We start from the raw sequence: 15,982 nt of genomic DNA on the forward strand, positions 1-15,982 counted from the left end.
CTTCACATTAAACCATACCAATACTGTAGCTTTCTGCTTTCTCACAGTCCTTTTACAGTACATTTAGCTGTTAGCTGACAATAAACAGCACTCCTAATCTCTTGGGGAACAGGTATCATAATAATAGAAGTAAATTTAATCAGATCATGAGTACAGTACCATTCTCTTAAGGGCTTCTGCACATTATGGGGCAGATTCACTAACTTCGAGTGAAGGATTCGAATGAAAAAAATTCGAATTTCGAAGTATTTTTTGGGTACTTCGACCATCGAATTGGTTAAATTCGTTCGAATTCGAACGAAATCGAACGAATCGAAGTAAAAATCGTTCGACTATTCGACCATTCGATAGTCGAAGTACTTTCCCTTTAAAAAAAACTTCGACCCCCTACTTCGGCAGATAAAACCTACCGAAGTCAATGTTAGCCTATGGGGAAGGTCCCCATAGGTTTGCTAACCTTTTTTTGATCGAAGGATTTTCCTTCGATCGTTGGATTAAAATCGTTCGAATCGTTCGATTCGAAGGATTTAATCGTTCGATCGAACGAAAAATCCTTCGATCGATCGATCGCAGGATTAGCGCTAAATCCTTCAACTTCGATATTCGAAGTCGAAGGATTTCAATTCGAGGGTCGAATTTCGAAGTATTTTTAACTTCGAAATTCGACCCTTAGTGAATCTGCCCCTATGTGTTACTATTTAGAAATGGAAACCAGATTTATAATATACATTGTTTTCTATTTTAGCTTATAGTACAGACTATTTTTTTTTAGACAGAAAATGCTTTGCATTAGTAATATATTTGCTACAGAGTACTTATGCAAGATGGTATGTAGGTAATAATGTGTATGATCTAAATAGCCAAATTCAATAATTAGAAAGGTTGCCTATATATGTCTAGCCGTAAGGGATACTGTCATGGTTAAACATTTTTTTTTTCAAAATGCATCAGTTAATATTTCTGCTCCAGCAGACTTCTGCACTGAAATCCTTTTTTTCAAAAGAACAATGAATTTTGTTATATTTTGAAATTTGACATGGAGTTAGACATATGGTCACATTTCCAGGTGCCCCCAGGCATGTGACTTGTGCTCTGATAAACTTCAGTCACTCTTTACTACTGTACTGCAAGTTGGAGTGATATCACCCCCTCCCTAACCAGATAGCAGCTCCCTAACACCGGATAACAGCTACCTGGTAGATATAAGAACAGCACTCAATAGTAAAAATCCAGGTCTCACTGTGACTCCTTCAATTACATTGAGTAGGAGAAACAACAGCCTGCCAGAAAGCAGTTCCATAGTGCAGCACTGACTCTTTCTGAAAGTACATGACCAGGCAAAATGCAATGAGATGGCTGCTTACACACAAATATTACAACAACAACAAAAAATACACTTGTTGAATCAGGAATTAAATTTTAAATTGTAGAGTGAATTGTTTGCAGTGTAAACTGTAATTTAGAAATAAAAACGACACCATAAAAATATGAAATAATCACTTTATGTTATGCTGCAGAGATTTGAATTTAGTGTAATGCATATGTAAACAAAAATATAGGGTATGGAGGCATATAAACAGTGTACTATGTGTTTTGGCCTTGCAATCTTAGGTGCGCTTATTTCTGGCACGGTGCTCTGAAAATATTGTTTTGTACTCCTGTACATATATATATATATATATATATATATATACATATATATATATATATATATATATTTACAAATCAAAAATCTCTAACCCGTAATTGCTTAATAAAAATCAGCTTGCTCTGAAAGGGTTTATTGTATTGAACAGGAATATGTCAAATGATATTCAAATTTTATGCTGTACAACCTGTGAATTTTAAGGGGTATATTTATCATGTTGTGTAAAACAATGGAGAAAACATCTCTGATGGTCACGTACAAGTTAGACAACAAAAGGAAAGATCTGATTGGTTGCTAAGTTTTTCTCCAATGTTTTACACTGCAATGGGCCCTTAAAAGTAACACTGGAATTTGCTCATATATCAAACGGTGTTATGTTGTTCAGAAGCATAATTAGTCAATCTGATTTTGTTTTTAAAAGGTTTACTGAATAGCTTACGCCCTCATAATTTTGTTCGGTAAAAAACGGGCAGACGTTATTCAGGACAGGATTTCAGAAAACATTCTTTCGTTTACAGAAATATATCAGGGCAGATATAAGATAAGTGTTACAGGGGTGACTGCTATTCATTTTTTTAACAGGAGTCTGTAGGGTTCAGACTTGCCACTTTTTCTAGAAAAAAAAAAACAACCTTCCTATATTTTTATCTTTTTTCTCTAATAAGAATATTGTAGTAGGGTTTGGGGCAGTAAATCAACCTTGTGTTTTCCACATTGTTGATGACTTTATGTGCCATACAACTTGAATTCCTGATCATTTTACATGTATGGCAGATTACTGATTAAATATAGCCTTTGTTCAGGCACACTGCAAAATAATGTTTCTGTTTCTCTCCAAACTGCTGCAGTTTCAAAGCCGTATCAGCATTAGTGGTCAACTGGTAAATTTTTATCTTTCCAAGAAACTATAACAGTTAACTGCTATTGCTTACAGAATTTGTTGCTGCAGCAGAATTAGAGAGCCAAGCACAGACTGGCAACTGCTCTAAATGAAGTAAGAGGTGTGTTGGGAGTACAAAGGTAAGATTAGTGTAACTAATACTGTATATAGTAAATACAGTTAAAAAGGAACTTTAGCAAGCAATGCCACATTTGGGAAGGGATAGTCTACCCCTCCTCCTCGTTTTGGCCAAATAATTTTGCAGGGTGAAGGGAAAGTGGTTTTTCATTTCAGCTATATAGTATCATAAAAATGAATCTCCCATGAGAATCATTTCATGGGGAATCCCCCATGAAAATCATTTCATGGGGGGTTGGCCTTATGTTAATTAGGGAGTCTATAGTTCCTCTTTTTTACCACTTACATTAAGGAAAACTTTACCCCCAAAATGAATACTTAAGCAACAGACAGTTTACATCATATTAAGTGGTCTATTAAAGAATCTTACCAAACTGGAATATATTTTTAAGTAAATATTGCGCTTTTATATCTTTCCCTTGAGCCACCATTTTATTATTCTCTGTGCTGCCTCAGACATCACCTGACCAGAAATAATGCAGCTCTAACTGTAACAGGAAGAAGTCAAACACAGAACCTTGTCTCTTAATTGACTCATGTGACCTAACATGTATGGTCTGTTTGGTTTGTTTGTGTGCACTGCAAATCCTAGGATCCCAGAGGATGGCCCTTATTTTTTAAAATGGCAATTTTCTATCTAGGATTACCTAGTGGCACATACTACTAAAAAGTATGTTATTACTAAAGTAGTTTATTTACATGAAGCAGAGTTTTATATATGAGCTGTTTTATGCAATATCTTTTTATAGAGACCTACATTGTTCGGGGGTATAGTTTTCCTTTAAGCTGCAGCCCAGAGATGTCTCAGGATTGCACTGCACTGATTTGGTGTGCTTGTACTGAATTAGCAACTATAGAACAATGGCCTATATAAACCCACAATGTGATGATAGAGTACATTACTAATCAAGTTTATCTGAAGTCAGAAGGAAATACATATGTGGGCCCAGGGTGCTGGGCTGGAGACCCCTTGCTCATGAAAATGCTGTAGAATAGGAGTATACTGCAAATTAATACTGGAGTGTGCTAATCGCGAATTGCAGCAAATATTCCTGAAGCAAGGGGATAAATGAATATTTGCAAATGAATTGTTGAGCACAGGCTAAAATCCATATTAAATGTCAATAATTGCAATTCAAAAGTCCCCCTGCTGCCATAAGCAGCCTCCATGGCCCCAAGCTGGAAGAGAAATAATAATCTTAGAAGGAAAATAACATGCCAAAGCATCCCTCGCAACCATAATAACCTCCATAACATACTGTACCAAATCATCACTGAGACTAGGGGGCAGATTTATGAAAATGTGAGATTAGAGCTCACCACAGAAAAATTCACTTACTTACTCTAATCCTTTGGGATTTTTAGAATCATATTTATTAATGTGTGAAAGTTAGTGTTCACTATTTCATAAATACAATTCTATAAATCCTACAGGAATGAATACAAATTAACTGATTTTTCTGTTGTGAGCTCTAATCTCTCATTTTCTTAAATCTGCCCCCAGTAAATTTGGACATTTTAGAAATGACCCAGTGGTATCATTTCATTAGCAACCAAGGTCTAGTGTATCAAGGTTGAACATAAAAATATCTTGCCTTTTACCTACGTCTGCTCCATCACGGAACACAGCAACATACATTGTGAAGAAAACAATAGGAAGCAATCTGTGTTGTGTAGCAGGCTTTTAGAAGAAAAACACCCTTTGTGTCATAGCCCTTAGAGAGACAATATATCCACTTCAGTTTCCTGTAAATGTTTAGTTAAACATATTGGCATAGGTTATTCTGCACAGGGGTCTTATTTAAATGAATATTGGTTTGTATTCATGCCAGTGAGAACAGCCACAATTGCTCAGCTGAGATAATTATCTGTAGATTTTTACCAAGCTGTAGCTTTTGAACTAACAATCTCTCAGATCCCCATGTTTCACTGTGTGAAACACCATACAAAGCCTGTATAGTTTTCTGAATCAATAACTGGCTAGTGTAATGTCCTTTTTAAAGCATCTGGGCTTACACAGTTGTTTGCATATTGCTCTGGGCACTGAGCAGTGGATGACACTCATCCACTATGTAAGACCACAAAGCCATGCTTAGGATTTTTCTTACACCACACAAGGATTTGATGGAACCCTATTTAAAGTGGTCCTCTGAGCACTTTTGCAATTTACTTCTTTGCAATTCTGTCAATGGACTTTGTATGCACTTCCTTTATTCAGTCAACCCTTGGGCTGCTGATCCTCAGTTGAGCCAAAAGCCTGGTATTAGCAGTCTAGAAATGCAAGTATCTAAGAAACTGCTAACAACAGAATAATTCCACCATTCACCTTGACTTTGGTTATTCTAAAACACATTCTGTGAATTTTGAACACGTGTATATAAAGAGCCTGGTTGGTTTGTGTTTATGAACATTACGGTTCTCAGATTGTGTTATTAATTTGTATTACCTCAAATTTTCTTTCCTTTTATTGGTGCTTTGGCTCTTTATTGCACCCTGAGAATTTCTGTTGATCCCATTTTTTACTATTTTATTTTCTTATTTACTAACCATCCCTCTTATAGGGCAACCCAAACATAGTTTCACTTTTGCATTGTGGAAGCCTTCACTGCTCCAGTTTGTTTTGTGTGCTTTGTACAATTCTCATTTGACTGCACAGCAGCTCATAACTGTAGCCTGTCTCGCACCTGGGAGTGCATAAGTGTGCCACGCTAGCCCATCTCCTTTCATTGGAGCATTGCCATGAGCTGGCTGGGAGCTGGCATTAGCCTGGAAGGCAATGTTAATGTAATTAGCTTGAGCGCAGAGCACTGAGGTGTGCACTGTGAATCGCTGCTCTCCCTGAAAAGAGCTCAGATGGAAACAAAAAAAACACAGATATTAACCATTTTGTGCCTGAGCTTCCATATTCAATTCCATATCTAAAATCATAGTTTCAATTTAATAGCAGAAACTGTAAAAATGAATAGATTATTTTCTAGATTACAAAATGAACAAAAGTGGTCAATAACATTAGATCTAGATGATGCTAATAAAATTTTTTTTTTTCAGTGTTGCTTGTAGAATATAATTAAACTCATGAAACTATTTAAGTGTTTATTTGCTACATGATATTTTTGTTGGGGGGGAGAAAGGGAGATTAATGTTAGAAGGTACAGAAAGTCAGAAACACCGCTTAGAAGATTATTTTTACCATTTACATTCGTTATGTATCTATGTCACATCTTAATGACTTATCTAGTTATCGGAGAACATACTGGGAATGGTAGTGGTGTACATAATGGCAGATTGTTTTTACCGTACATAATAGGTACAAATAAATACAGTATTTACATGAACCCAATATGTCACCCTGAAATAAAAACGTTTCCTTTCATGTAATCCATTGCTTCTCTGGAACTTCTCACTTGTGTCTGTCATCTATAATGTTATATTACTATCCCTTATTTATATAGCACCAACATATTCTGCAGCACTTTACAGAGACTGTACAGTCTAACAGTCCCTAACAGTCTAAAGTCCCTAACATACTACATACACACAAAAACACACATACTATAGGGGTTATTTATCCAAACTTATCTCAATATTTTCTGCTACAAACTCTGATCAAATCTGCTCGGGTTTTTAATGCTTATTTATTATTACATTTTCCAGAAAATTTGCTTTGCCGGTAAAAATCTGAATTTCACAATTTTTTTCTGATTTTTTCATCCGATTTTCAAGATTTTCACGTTTTTTCGGAATTTTCACCTGAAAACTCTGAAAACTTTGGGGTATTGCACAAAACCCAGCGGACATCAAAAAATCATTGGGACTTCTCCCATTGACTTATATGCAACCTCAACAGGTCTGAGATGCCACATTTTCAGATTCTGACTTTTCCATCCTCGGGGTATAATAAATTCTGAAAAATTTGGAATTTTTTTAAGTCTGATTTTGTAAAAAAAAAAAAAAAAAATCATTTTTCGTAATTTTTGCATTCAGAGTTTAGTAAATAACCCCCTATGTGTAATAGAAACTAGTTAACCATCTGGTATGTTTTTGGAGTGTGTGTTTTTAAGCAGTAGAGATTTTGTGCAGCTATTCTTGCTGAATTAAACACAAGGATACTGATATCCAAGAGATATCTTGTTGCATGCCTTATATGAGTATATAAGCAAAAGAGGCACTTTAATTTCAGAGTATTCTATGATTTTTTTTTTGCCTTCAACTGTCATTCCAAGTGGTTGATTTTACAGGATGCTTCTAAAATCAACATTGATAGGGATTTGAGTGATTCTAGTAACCCAAATATGCTTCACTATAAGAAATGTTAATGGGAAATAGCAAGAAACGCAAATAGAGTAGAAGATGAGGTAAGAGAGTTGATCTAGCAGACAGAATAAGTATCAGAATAATGAGCTTTGTAGCTTACCCTAGACACAGAGCTGAGCTGTAATTACAGTGATTAAAGTGCACAAGAGGTGAGAAGATTTGTTTGACTATGGCAAATGTTATGTGGATGATATTGTCTTCCATATTTTTAAGAAAAGCAACTACTGCTTTGCCCCAGTTGTGAGCAAAATGACTAAATAAACAGGCTAATTGTCAACCTCAAGCAGCCTAAATGTAATCTGGCTTGAGGCTTTTGAGCAGCGGATATCTGCTTGCCAGCGTGGCTTGCAATCCTATACGTGACTTTTTTTTAAATAAAATGCAATGTAGCCCTTAAAATTACATATCAAAGCTTAACTACAACTGCTAGACACAACAGTTAGTTCAAAATTGCTAAAAAAAGAAAAACCAACCTGGACAAAGGGCTTGTTTCTACTTGAACTCATCCATACTAGTGCTGGGTACCAGTATGCCAATATGAGGCAAGCCTTAGCAGGCACAGGTGAGCCCACCTTGACTAGAGTTAAATATATTGCTCTATTTGTGTGTTGCACCCATGGGACACAGAGGTGCAAGTTGGACCCACTAAGTACTGCAAATCTTTGTACCTCCTATAAACAATGCAACATTTTGCACTTTTGTGGCAGGTGTAATTACCCTGGAATTCTTGGAATCGTTGGTTGTGGATAAAAAAACACAGGGCAATTTGCTTGTACTGCACTTAGTAAATGAGTCCTACTCATAAAGTAAACCAGACTGAGAGACGTTAAATGTATTTTATCCTGTTTAAAGAAAACAGCTATGCAGTGCTTCTCCAGTATATTCACTGAAAACTGTATATTTCCTGAACCATGTGACTTCAATATTCTCTAAACCTAAACCAGAAAAAGCACCAAACTTTTATTTTGGATTACATACTTAAAATCTATTCTGGTTTTGTTAAATATTACAATATTTGATCATAAGAAGAACCCTCAGACATGATCTAAGCACCTATACTTAAGGAATTAAAAATAAACAATTTATTTGCATAATTTCAGAAATAATCCATTAGAAAGAGCTAATTGGCACATTAATTAGTGTGTGGTTTTGTTTTGTTTATTCCAAACTAAAGGCCTATAAACCCATTTTTTACACCACTCTAAACAATGCATAACCAATTGAAGTCAGTGGTAAAAATAAAGCCGGCAAATCATTTTTTGGCACAACAAATGGTGCAAAAGGCTCTATAACTAAGATACATGTTGCTGGAACATAGCATTAAAGTATTCCAATAAGTGGCCAGCTTACCAAAACAAACTTGGATAGAAATTCACATGCACATTTATTTAGATTACTGCTAATTTACCCAAATTCACAGAAATGTTAACTTAGAATATTTAAGGGCTAGTTCACTTTTATTTTTTATTTTTTTTTCTTAGCATTTGGTGTTCCTTTCTATATTTATTGCAGATTTTGTGAAACTTTGCTCCAGATAAAGAATGTAAAAACTGTGTTTCTCCAAGTATTGCTAAAAGAAAGAGCTTGACCTTTCATTATTAGTATTAAACTGTTGAGCTTAACTGGGAAATGAAGTTCAAGAAAAACAGCTGAGCCCCCAGTTCGATCATCTGCACATTTAGAAAACCTGTATGTTATGTAAAGTCGTGTGATATTCTATAGGCACGACCCTGTTTTCCAAGTAGACATTGCATACGGTAGTAGTTCCTCACTTTTTTGGTGATGACCCTGTAGCCACAGCACAGTATGTACTATAAGGGTTTTTTTTTACATTTGCTTTTGCATATTGTCAATCTCTCTCTCACTCTTCATCTTGGGATAACGAACAACCACAGTGTCTCTGTCTGCTCTTATTTCTGGTTGGAAACATAATCATTGATGCAGCGAAGCTCATTTCAAGCTTTTAACAAGCTCGGCACTGTTTTATTACAGAAGAAATCAGGCTCTGATCTCTTTTATCTGCTAGCTTCCTCAAGAAACACATTATCCATGGGTCGTATCTTGTAGAGTTGAATGTTGATTGGTCAGGCTGGAGGAGGAAGGTCATGTTAAACAAGGACCAGTAAAGGAAAGTTAAAAATGATTACACAATACTAGGGATAAACTCCCAGGTATGAGGTGTTTTTTTTTGCGCTATTGGATAGACATTTGAAAGAAATAATATTTATAATGGTCATTGTAAGTGTCGGTAGCAGCCACTTATTCTACATATAACAATAAGAAATTCTTGTGCTGATGCTGCTCCACAGACATTTCTGAACTGAGCAGTGACTGTTCCAACTGGGAAACATGCCATTATTATTTACTACATGATTTTGCATCTAGGGGCCTACTTTATGAATTTGTGGGACCTATGGTTCATGACTGAAACTGCTGTTGCCATTTTACTTTAAGTTGAGTATATCGGCTTTAGCGGTTCAGAAATTTAATGAACTGACTTGTTGACATGGTGATATCCTATGATGGTACCACATTGAAGGGGTTATTTATGAAAGGTCAAGTTTTAGAGGTTTGTGACATTTTTTATATCTCAAATGGTTTCTAATTTAAGAAAAAACTGGAATGGAAAAAACTCAAATCAGTGAATTCAGGGTTAACAACCTGAAAACTCAAATTCTGTGAAAAAAAACCTCACATCGCTCGAATTAATAGAGTTTTTGAGAGAAAGCCACTGAAAAAAACTCGAGCATCATGAAGGCTGTTAACATCTTAAATGGTTCAAGGGACCTTTGCTATTGACTTCTACGTGACCTCGAAAGGTTTTAGATGGTGTATTTTCAGATTAGAGCTACTTCTAGGTTCAAGGTATAATAAAATAAATTTTGCTATGGCTATGAATTATTCACCTGTGTCAGGACTAGGCATGATTTAAATAAACAATTCCGTGAATTTGAACATTTGGGCTCATTTATATTTTTACTTTTTTCACAGTTTTTTTTCTTTTTTCGTTCTTCCTTTACTCACTTTTTCACTCTTCTAACATTTTTTACTAACTGTATTTTTCCTCTTCATTTTTGAGTATTATCAGAGTATTGATGAGGCAAATTTTTGTCAAGTTTCGCTTCGAAAATGACGCCTTATAGACTCCAATGGGAGAAATAATGTTGTACATCAAAAAAAATTGGTGCAGCAAATTTAAAGAAAAAAATTTGATGCAGAAAAGTCAAGGTTTGTTTTAGAAAAATTCAATTAGAAATAGATTTGAGTTTTTGGGTCAGACTATTTGATAAAATTGTAGACGTTTGCATTTTTTCATAAATAACTTACCATTGAAATTGTGAATAAAATTGAAATTTATTAGATTTTAAAAAAATTCACATTGCTCTAAAAATCAACCTTTGATGAATTACCCCCTTTGTGTCTTCTTCTTATTCGATTCTATCATCTTTTATTGCAGCTTGCCATTTTATTCCCTTCTCTGCTTTTTATTCTGAATTTACCTCATTTCTTTCATCCCCTCTCCTTTTTTACATTTTTTCTACCACTCTCCTTTCTTTGTTTCCCGTCTTTTACTTTCATTCCTCTTTCGTCCCTGTATTCTAATTACCTTCTGTCGTTATTCGATCTCCTCTGATAATTATTCTCTTCTTTTTTTCAATCCGCTTTCCCCTACCTTAAGGGCGGTGGCCCTTAAGGGCAAAGAATTGCCTCTTCTTCGGGTGACTAATCTCCCCTAAATGCCTTCCCGCCGGTGCAATGGTACTCGGATCGTTTTGGCTTTCCGAAGTCGCCGGAAGTTTCCTCGTGAGGGACTCCGGAAAGCCAAAGCGAATGCCATCCCGCCAGCGATTTACATTCTAGCCAACGACTAATCTGCCCGAATAGCCACGTCTGCCACCACCCTAAATCAACCACTTTTCTGCACTCTCCTTTTTTTTCATTATCCCATTTTGCATTCTCCTAAACTTTTTATGTCATTGCATTTTTACTTTTTGTCAAACTTTCACGATGCTGTTGTCACATTTTATCTCCCCATGTGCTGTCTCACTGATTTTATCTTTTGCAATTCCCCTCACACTTTGTATTGTCTGGCTTCCTTGCTAGCATTATGTGATGTGACTTGCTCCTGAGGTGTTAATATGTAATGTGTAACTTCCAGGCTGGGTTTAGAATTTATTCTCTGACCGTGCCTGAATGTTCATCCTCCATCAGTGCATTTCAGGGAGTGGCATTATCTGTGTGCCAGTGTCTGTTCTTGCAGACTTGTCTATATATTTTTATGGTCTTATTTTGCCAGTTCCATTGGCTGAGGCCTGCTTTTGTGTTCTTGTCTCTCGGGTGAAAAGGTGAAGTGCAGATGAACGCATTTAATAGTTGGGTGAAATGGTAATGTATTTCTTTATTGCTTAGTTAGTATGTGACAGGCTTTTAGCTGTGTGAAAGTGATAATTCAGTGTAAGATCACGCCCCATAGCACCTCATTTACATTCTACATGATACCTGTTTTTCTGGAACTTCATTGTAAAGTATCTATCTATCTATCTATCTATCTATCTATCTATCTATCTATCTATCTATCTATCTATATATATATATATATATATATATAAATATATGCTCAGAAATATGGAAAGGCAGTCTCCCATTGACTCTGTTTTTTCAAAATAATCCAAATCTTTAATAATGATTTCCTTTTTCTCTGTAATAATAATAAAACAGTATCTGGTACTTGATCCAAACTAAGATCTAATTAATCCTCATTGGAAACAGAACTAGCCTATTGGGTTTATTTAATGTGTAAATCATTTTCTAAGAGACTTAAGGTATGAAGAGCCAAATTACGGAGAGATCCATTATCCGGAAAACTCCAGGTCTCACATTTTGGATAACAGGTCCTATACCTGTATGTATCAGTGCTGATCAGTGAGAGCTACTGAGCACAATTTTTTTCTAGATCAATTTGAAAGAATCTTGTTTCTAACGGATATTATCATGATCAGGATACTCTCACCTCCTAAATATAAATAGCTAAACTTACTGTAGCATTCACTTATATGAATCATAACATATGTACATTATATTTAATTTAAAAGGGGAGGTGTAGGCCCAATTTAAGCGCCCATGGCTGCATTCTGTGTATTAGAACCTAAAATGAAGTTTCCAGCACATTGGTCTTGTATGTTGTACTATTCCAGAAAACATGGCACTGCTGTTTTTCTCAGAACAAATATTTCTTTCTTTCACTGGGGGATTGCATTTTACAAATATCACCACTGGGTGGTGTACTGTCTGCCTGGTTCACATTCACAAACCTGCAGTTCAGTCAATGTACTAACAGTTTGGGCGTGAGAGAATATAATTTTGTTTCAGACCCTGGCCGTAATTGTCTATAGCTTTCATAAAATACACAAAGAACATTTGTAGTATTTTGCCTTAATTATGGTGAATAGATGTGGCTAACAAGGGACAGACTTTCATGTACAAAATACAGTCTGACTCAGTTCAATGTTTAAAAGGCAAAACATGTAGCCATTTACTTGTTTGTGATAGGGGTGGATATGGCAAATATCTTTCCATTTGGCTCTTATAAGTCAACCACAAAATTTCTCTAGTAATGGAATGCAAATTTCCAGTAGCTACATTATCAACCATTTACCTAGTTGCATTGTTTACATTGTGGACTTTGTTGTTTTACTCTGCCATTAAATTGAAAATGTCACAAACATATTACACCATTCTAGGCTATGTGCAATCCATTACCTTAAAAGTAGCATCATTAGCCAGTGTCATTACATCTGTAATGGTTTTACAGATTTAACTGGACCTTGTTTTTTAAATGTCTCTTTCTTTTTGTTCACTTTCTGAATTTATCAGCTGCAGTACCCCCCACCACCCCTGTACTCCCGCAGGATTCCATTGCTTGCTGAAATATGGGGGCATCTGCAACATTTTAAATAGGCCATTTAGCATTAACCCTGCACATATAGTAATATGCATCCTCATTGGAAGTGCTATAGTAACCCTTTGATACTAGATGTTAAAAATTATGCATTTATTTAGACATGCAGCTTTTTATTAATGCAGGGAACATTCTGAACATTGCTATTTGTGAAACTATTTCTTTGTGTTTTTTCTTTAAATTAATGGGGAAAGTAATTAGAATTTGGAAGTTGAGCTAAAAGTAGTTAAGATGCGTGAGAGATCAGTTTCTCTATAAAATTTTTATATGGGTTATAGAGGTCCCATATGCAGCCAGGTCTCCTTGGGTAAAGTTAAACTGGGTTTCCCCAGGCACGACAGAAAGGACTCTGGGTCCGTTCTCACAGCAATTAGATAATGATGAATGGTATAGGTTTTTATTTAGGGAAACAGTGGAAAGAAGTGGGAATAGTCTTAATCTGGGGCCCACTAGGACTAACCCCTGTCAGCAAAACTGTCCGGGTTCTTAACAGAGCTATTATATAAATGTCCCTATATGTTGATGTAGGGGAGCTTATATGGAGTTAGCTCAATTTAAAATTTAAAAATGTAGCTGCACAAATTTTTTTTTTCATGTACGTAATGAAAATGACCTCTGTTGTAAGGAGCTAGCTTCAAATAAATGCCATTGTTTTTAGTGGGGCAACCTATATTTATGAGTTTGTAAGAAATAAGTCTACTTTAGAGTCGCAACTAAAAATCACTTTGTATGACAGGGATCTAAAACAGTAGTACAGTAATACACTGAATGTGTTAATCAGTGGAATTAAATTTAAGTAGGTAACTTAGTAGGTAACTTAGTCAATTTTAGGCTGTTTCCAGTTTTGGTGAGCACAGGAGAATTCTTACAATTCTTGCCCCTTATCAAGTCACTGTTACACTGAAGCACTTATCTGGTCTCCACACTCCAGGTTTAGGAATGATGAAGTTACCAGGGCAACCTGGCTATTTACAGACCACAGTAATTGGTGGTTGCATCTGAGGACTTCAGTTTCACTAAGAGCTTCTGCAGGACCTACAGGATTATTTAACCACTTGCTTAAAAGAGGGAACATTATTGGTGTTGGTGATTCAATAATAAATAAAAACAATATGGCTAAATGTGTCATGTGTTAGTAAAATTAGCATGTGCCGAAGCAGAACAATACTGTGCACACTTACAGGTGTGCTGCAATGAATATTATTGTTCTGCACTTCATAAACAAATAAATGATTTGTTAGACGGAGAGGCTTGCTGATGTTAGCTTCAAATTTAATGAATGCTGTATAGAACTGTATTTAATGCATGCATTCCTTATGCATTTTTAGGTTTCAGCTATGTATTAGCTGGTTTAGTTGGTGATCAGTAGAGCTATTTTCAGTAACTGTATTTTTTGTACTTGCTAGAATGCCATCCAAACCCTATCTAATGCTATCTAACCTATCTGCCAGTACCACCATTCCACAACTTCATTACTCTTACTGTAAATGAATAAGGAACCGCACTCCTTCTATTCTTGGTGGATGGCCTTTTGTCTCCTGGAAGGGCCTACTGGAAATTAAGCACCTATTTATTATATGGTCCCTTTATATATTTATATTGTTTTAAACTTTCCATACCTTTTACCAGCACTGAAACACAGAAGACCAAAACTGCACAGCATATTTTAGATGGGAAAAATTACCATTTTCTTCCTCAAATCTATATCCCTTTTAATACAGCTCAAAATTTTTGTTGCTCTTACAACTGCTGACATGACCGTTCCTTGATAAAGCCATGCTGATTTCTACTCAATGACATTCTTTGTCTCTCTCTCTTGCTCTAATATACAAAAGCCATGAATATCCTATAAATTATATCCTTATAAACAGCTCTTAGTGATGTCATCAGTTATAAATGGAGCTTAGCTTCATAGGGTCATGGAACTCCTCGGTAACTTATACTATCCTTATATTTTACAAGAGGGGGTACTTTATTCACTATATATACCTTCTTAAGGAGATCGTTACAGTTGCAGCTCTATATGGAAGTTGTTAAACTTAAAGCTTTTTAAATATATTATATATATTATATTATATAATTTAAATATATTTTTAAATATGCAGGGAGAATGTTCCTATTTCAGCTACTGTATATAATATATTGCATGGAAGATTAATTTACTATCAGTGTTCTGGGTAAGCTTGTTGCAGTTTTCTTCATATGTTCTTTAGGAGAATGTTACTGTTTCAGCTCCATTATTTTGTGGAAGCTTGTTAAAATATCAGCAGTGTTTTCTGGGGGATTGTTACAGTTTCAGCCAAGTATTCTGTGGAAGATTGTTTCCTTTTCAGCAATCCATTTTGTGATAGATTATTACTGCTTAAAGGATAACTAAACCCTTAATTAAAAAAACCCTACCCTACATAGACCCCCTCCCTGCTCCCCCCCAGCCTAGCTGTTACACCTGGTAAATGCCCCTAACTCTTTACTTACCCCTCGGTGCAGATTTAGGGCATCAGAGTTCATGAGCGACATCTTCTTCTCTTCGATCTTCTTTGGGAAGTAAGTGCTGTATCGGCGAATGCACAGTAGGAGCAGACTTCGGGTTTTTGACAACTGCGCATGCGCCGAAATTGGCAGAAATTGCAGAAGCGCCGGAAGAATACCCGAAGAGAAGAAGATGGCGCCCTCAATCTGCACCGAGGGGTAAGTAAAGAGTTAGGGGTATTTACCAGGGGTAACAGCTAGGCTGGGGGGAGCAGGGAGGGGGTCTATGTAAGGTAGGGGGGTAGGCTTTTTTTTAGTTTAGGGATTAGTTCTCCTTTAAGCATGTAGATATTACAGTTTGGAAATGCATCTGCCACCCTTCTGTTGGAAACTGTTACTGGTGCAGCTGTTTAAGCTACAGTATTTATTTCAAGGGTGATTGTCTTTTAATATCACTTGTGTATTCTGTTGAAGACCTGCAGAAGCTTCAACTGTACATTCTGTTGATTCAGCCGTTGCAATTGTAATTTTTATTTTGTGGCTGGAGATTTTTCTGAAGTTTTGTTTCTATATG

At 35.9% G+C, this 15,982-nt stretch overlaps 1 protein-coding gene across 21 annotated transcripts in view; it reads left to right on the plus strand.

Moving 5' to 3' along the window:
* The window catches only part of nrxn3.L (neurexin 3 L homeolog), a 273,346-nt gene that overhangs the window by 45,956 nt on the left and 211,408 nt on the right, over positions 1 to 15,982 (plus strand). The gene's annotated exons all lie outside the window — the stretch shown is intronic.

The sequence above is a fragment of the Xenopus laevis genome, chromosome 8L (assembly GCF_017654675.1).
Source record: "Xenopus laevis strain J_2021 chromosome 8L, Xenopus_laevis_v10.1, whole genome shotgun sequence".
Classification (NCBI taxonomy): Eukaryota; Metazoa; Chordata; class Amphibia; order Anura; family Pipidae; genus Xenopus; species Xenopus laevis.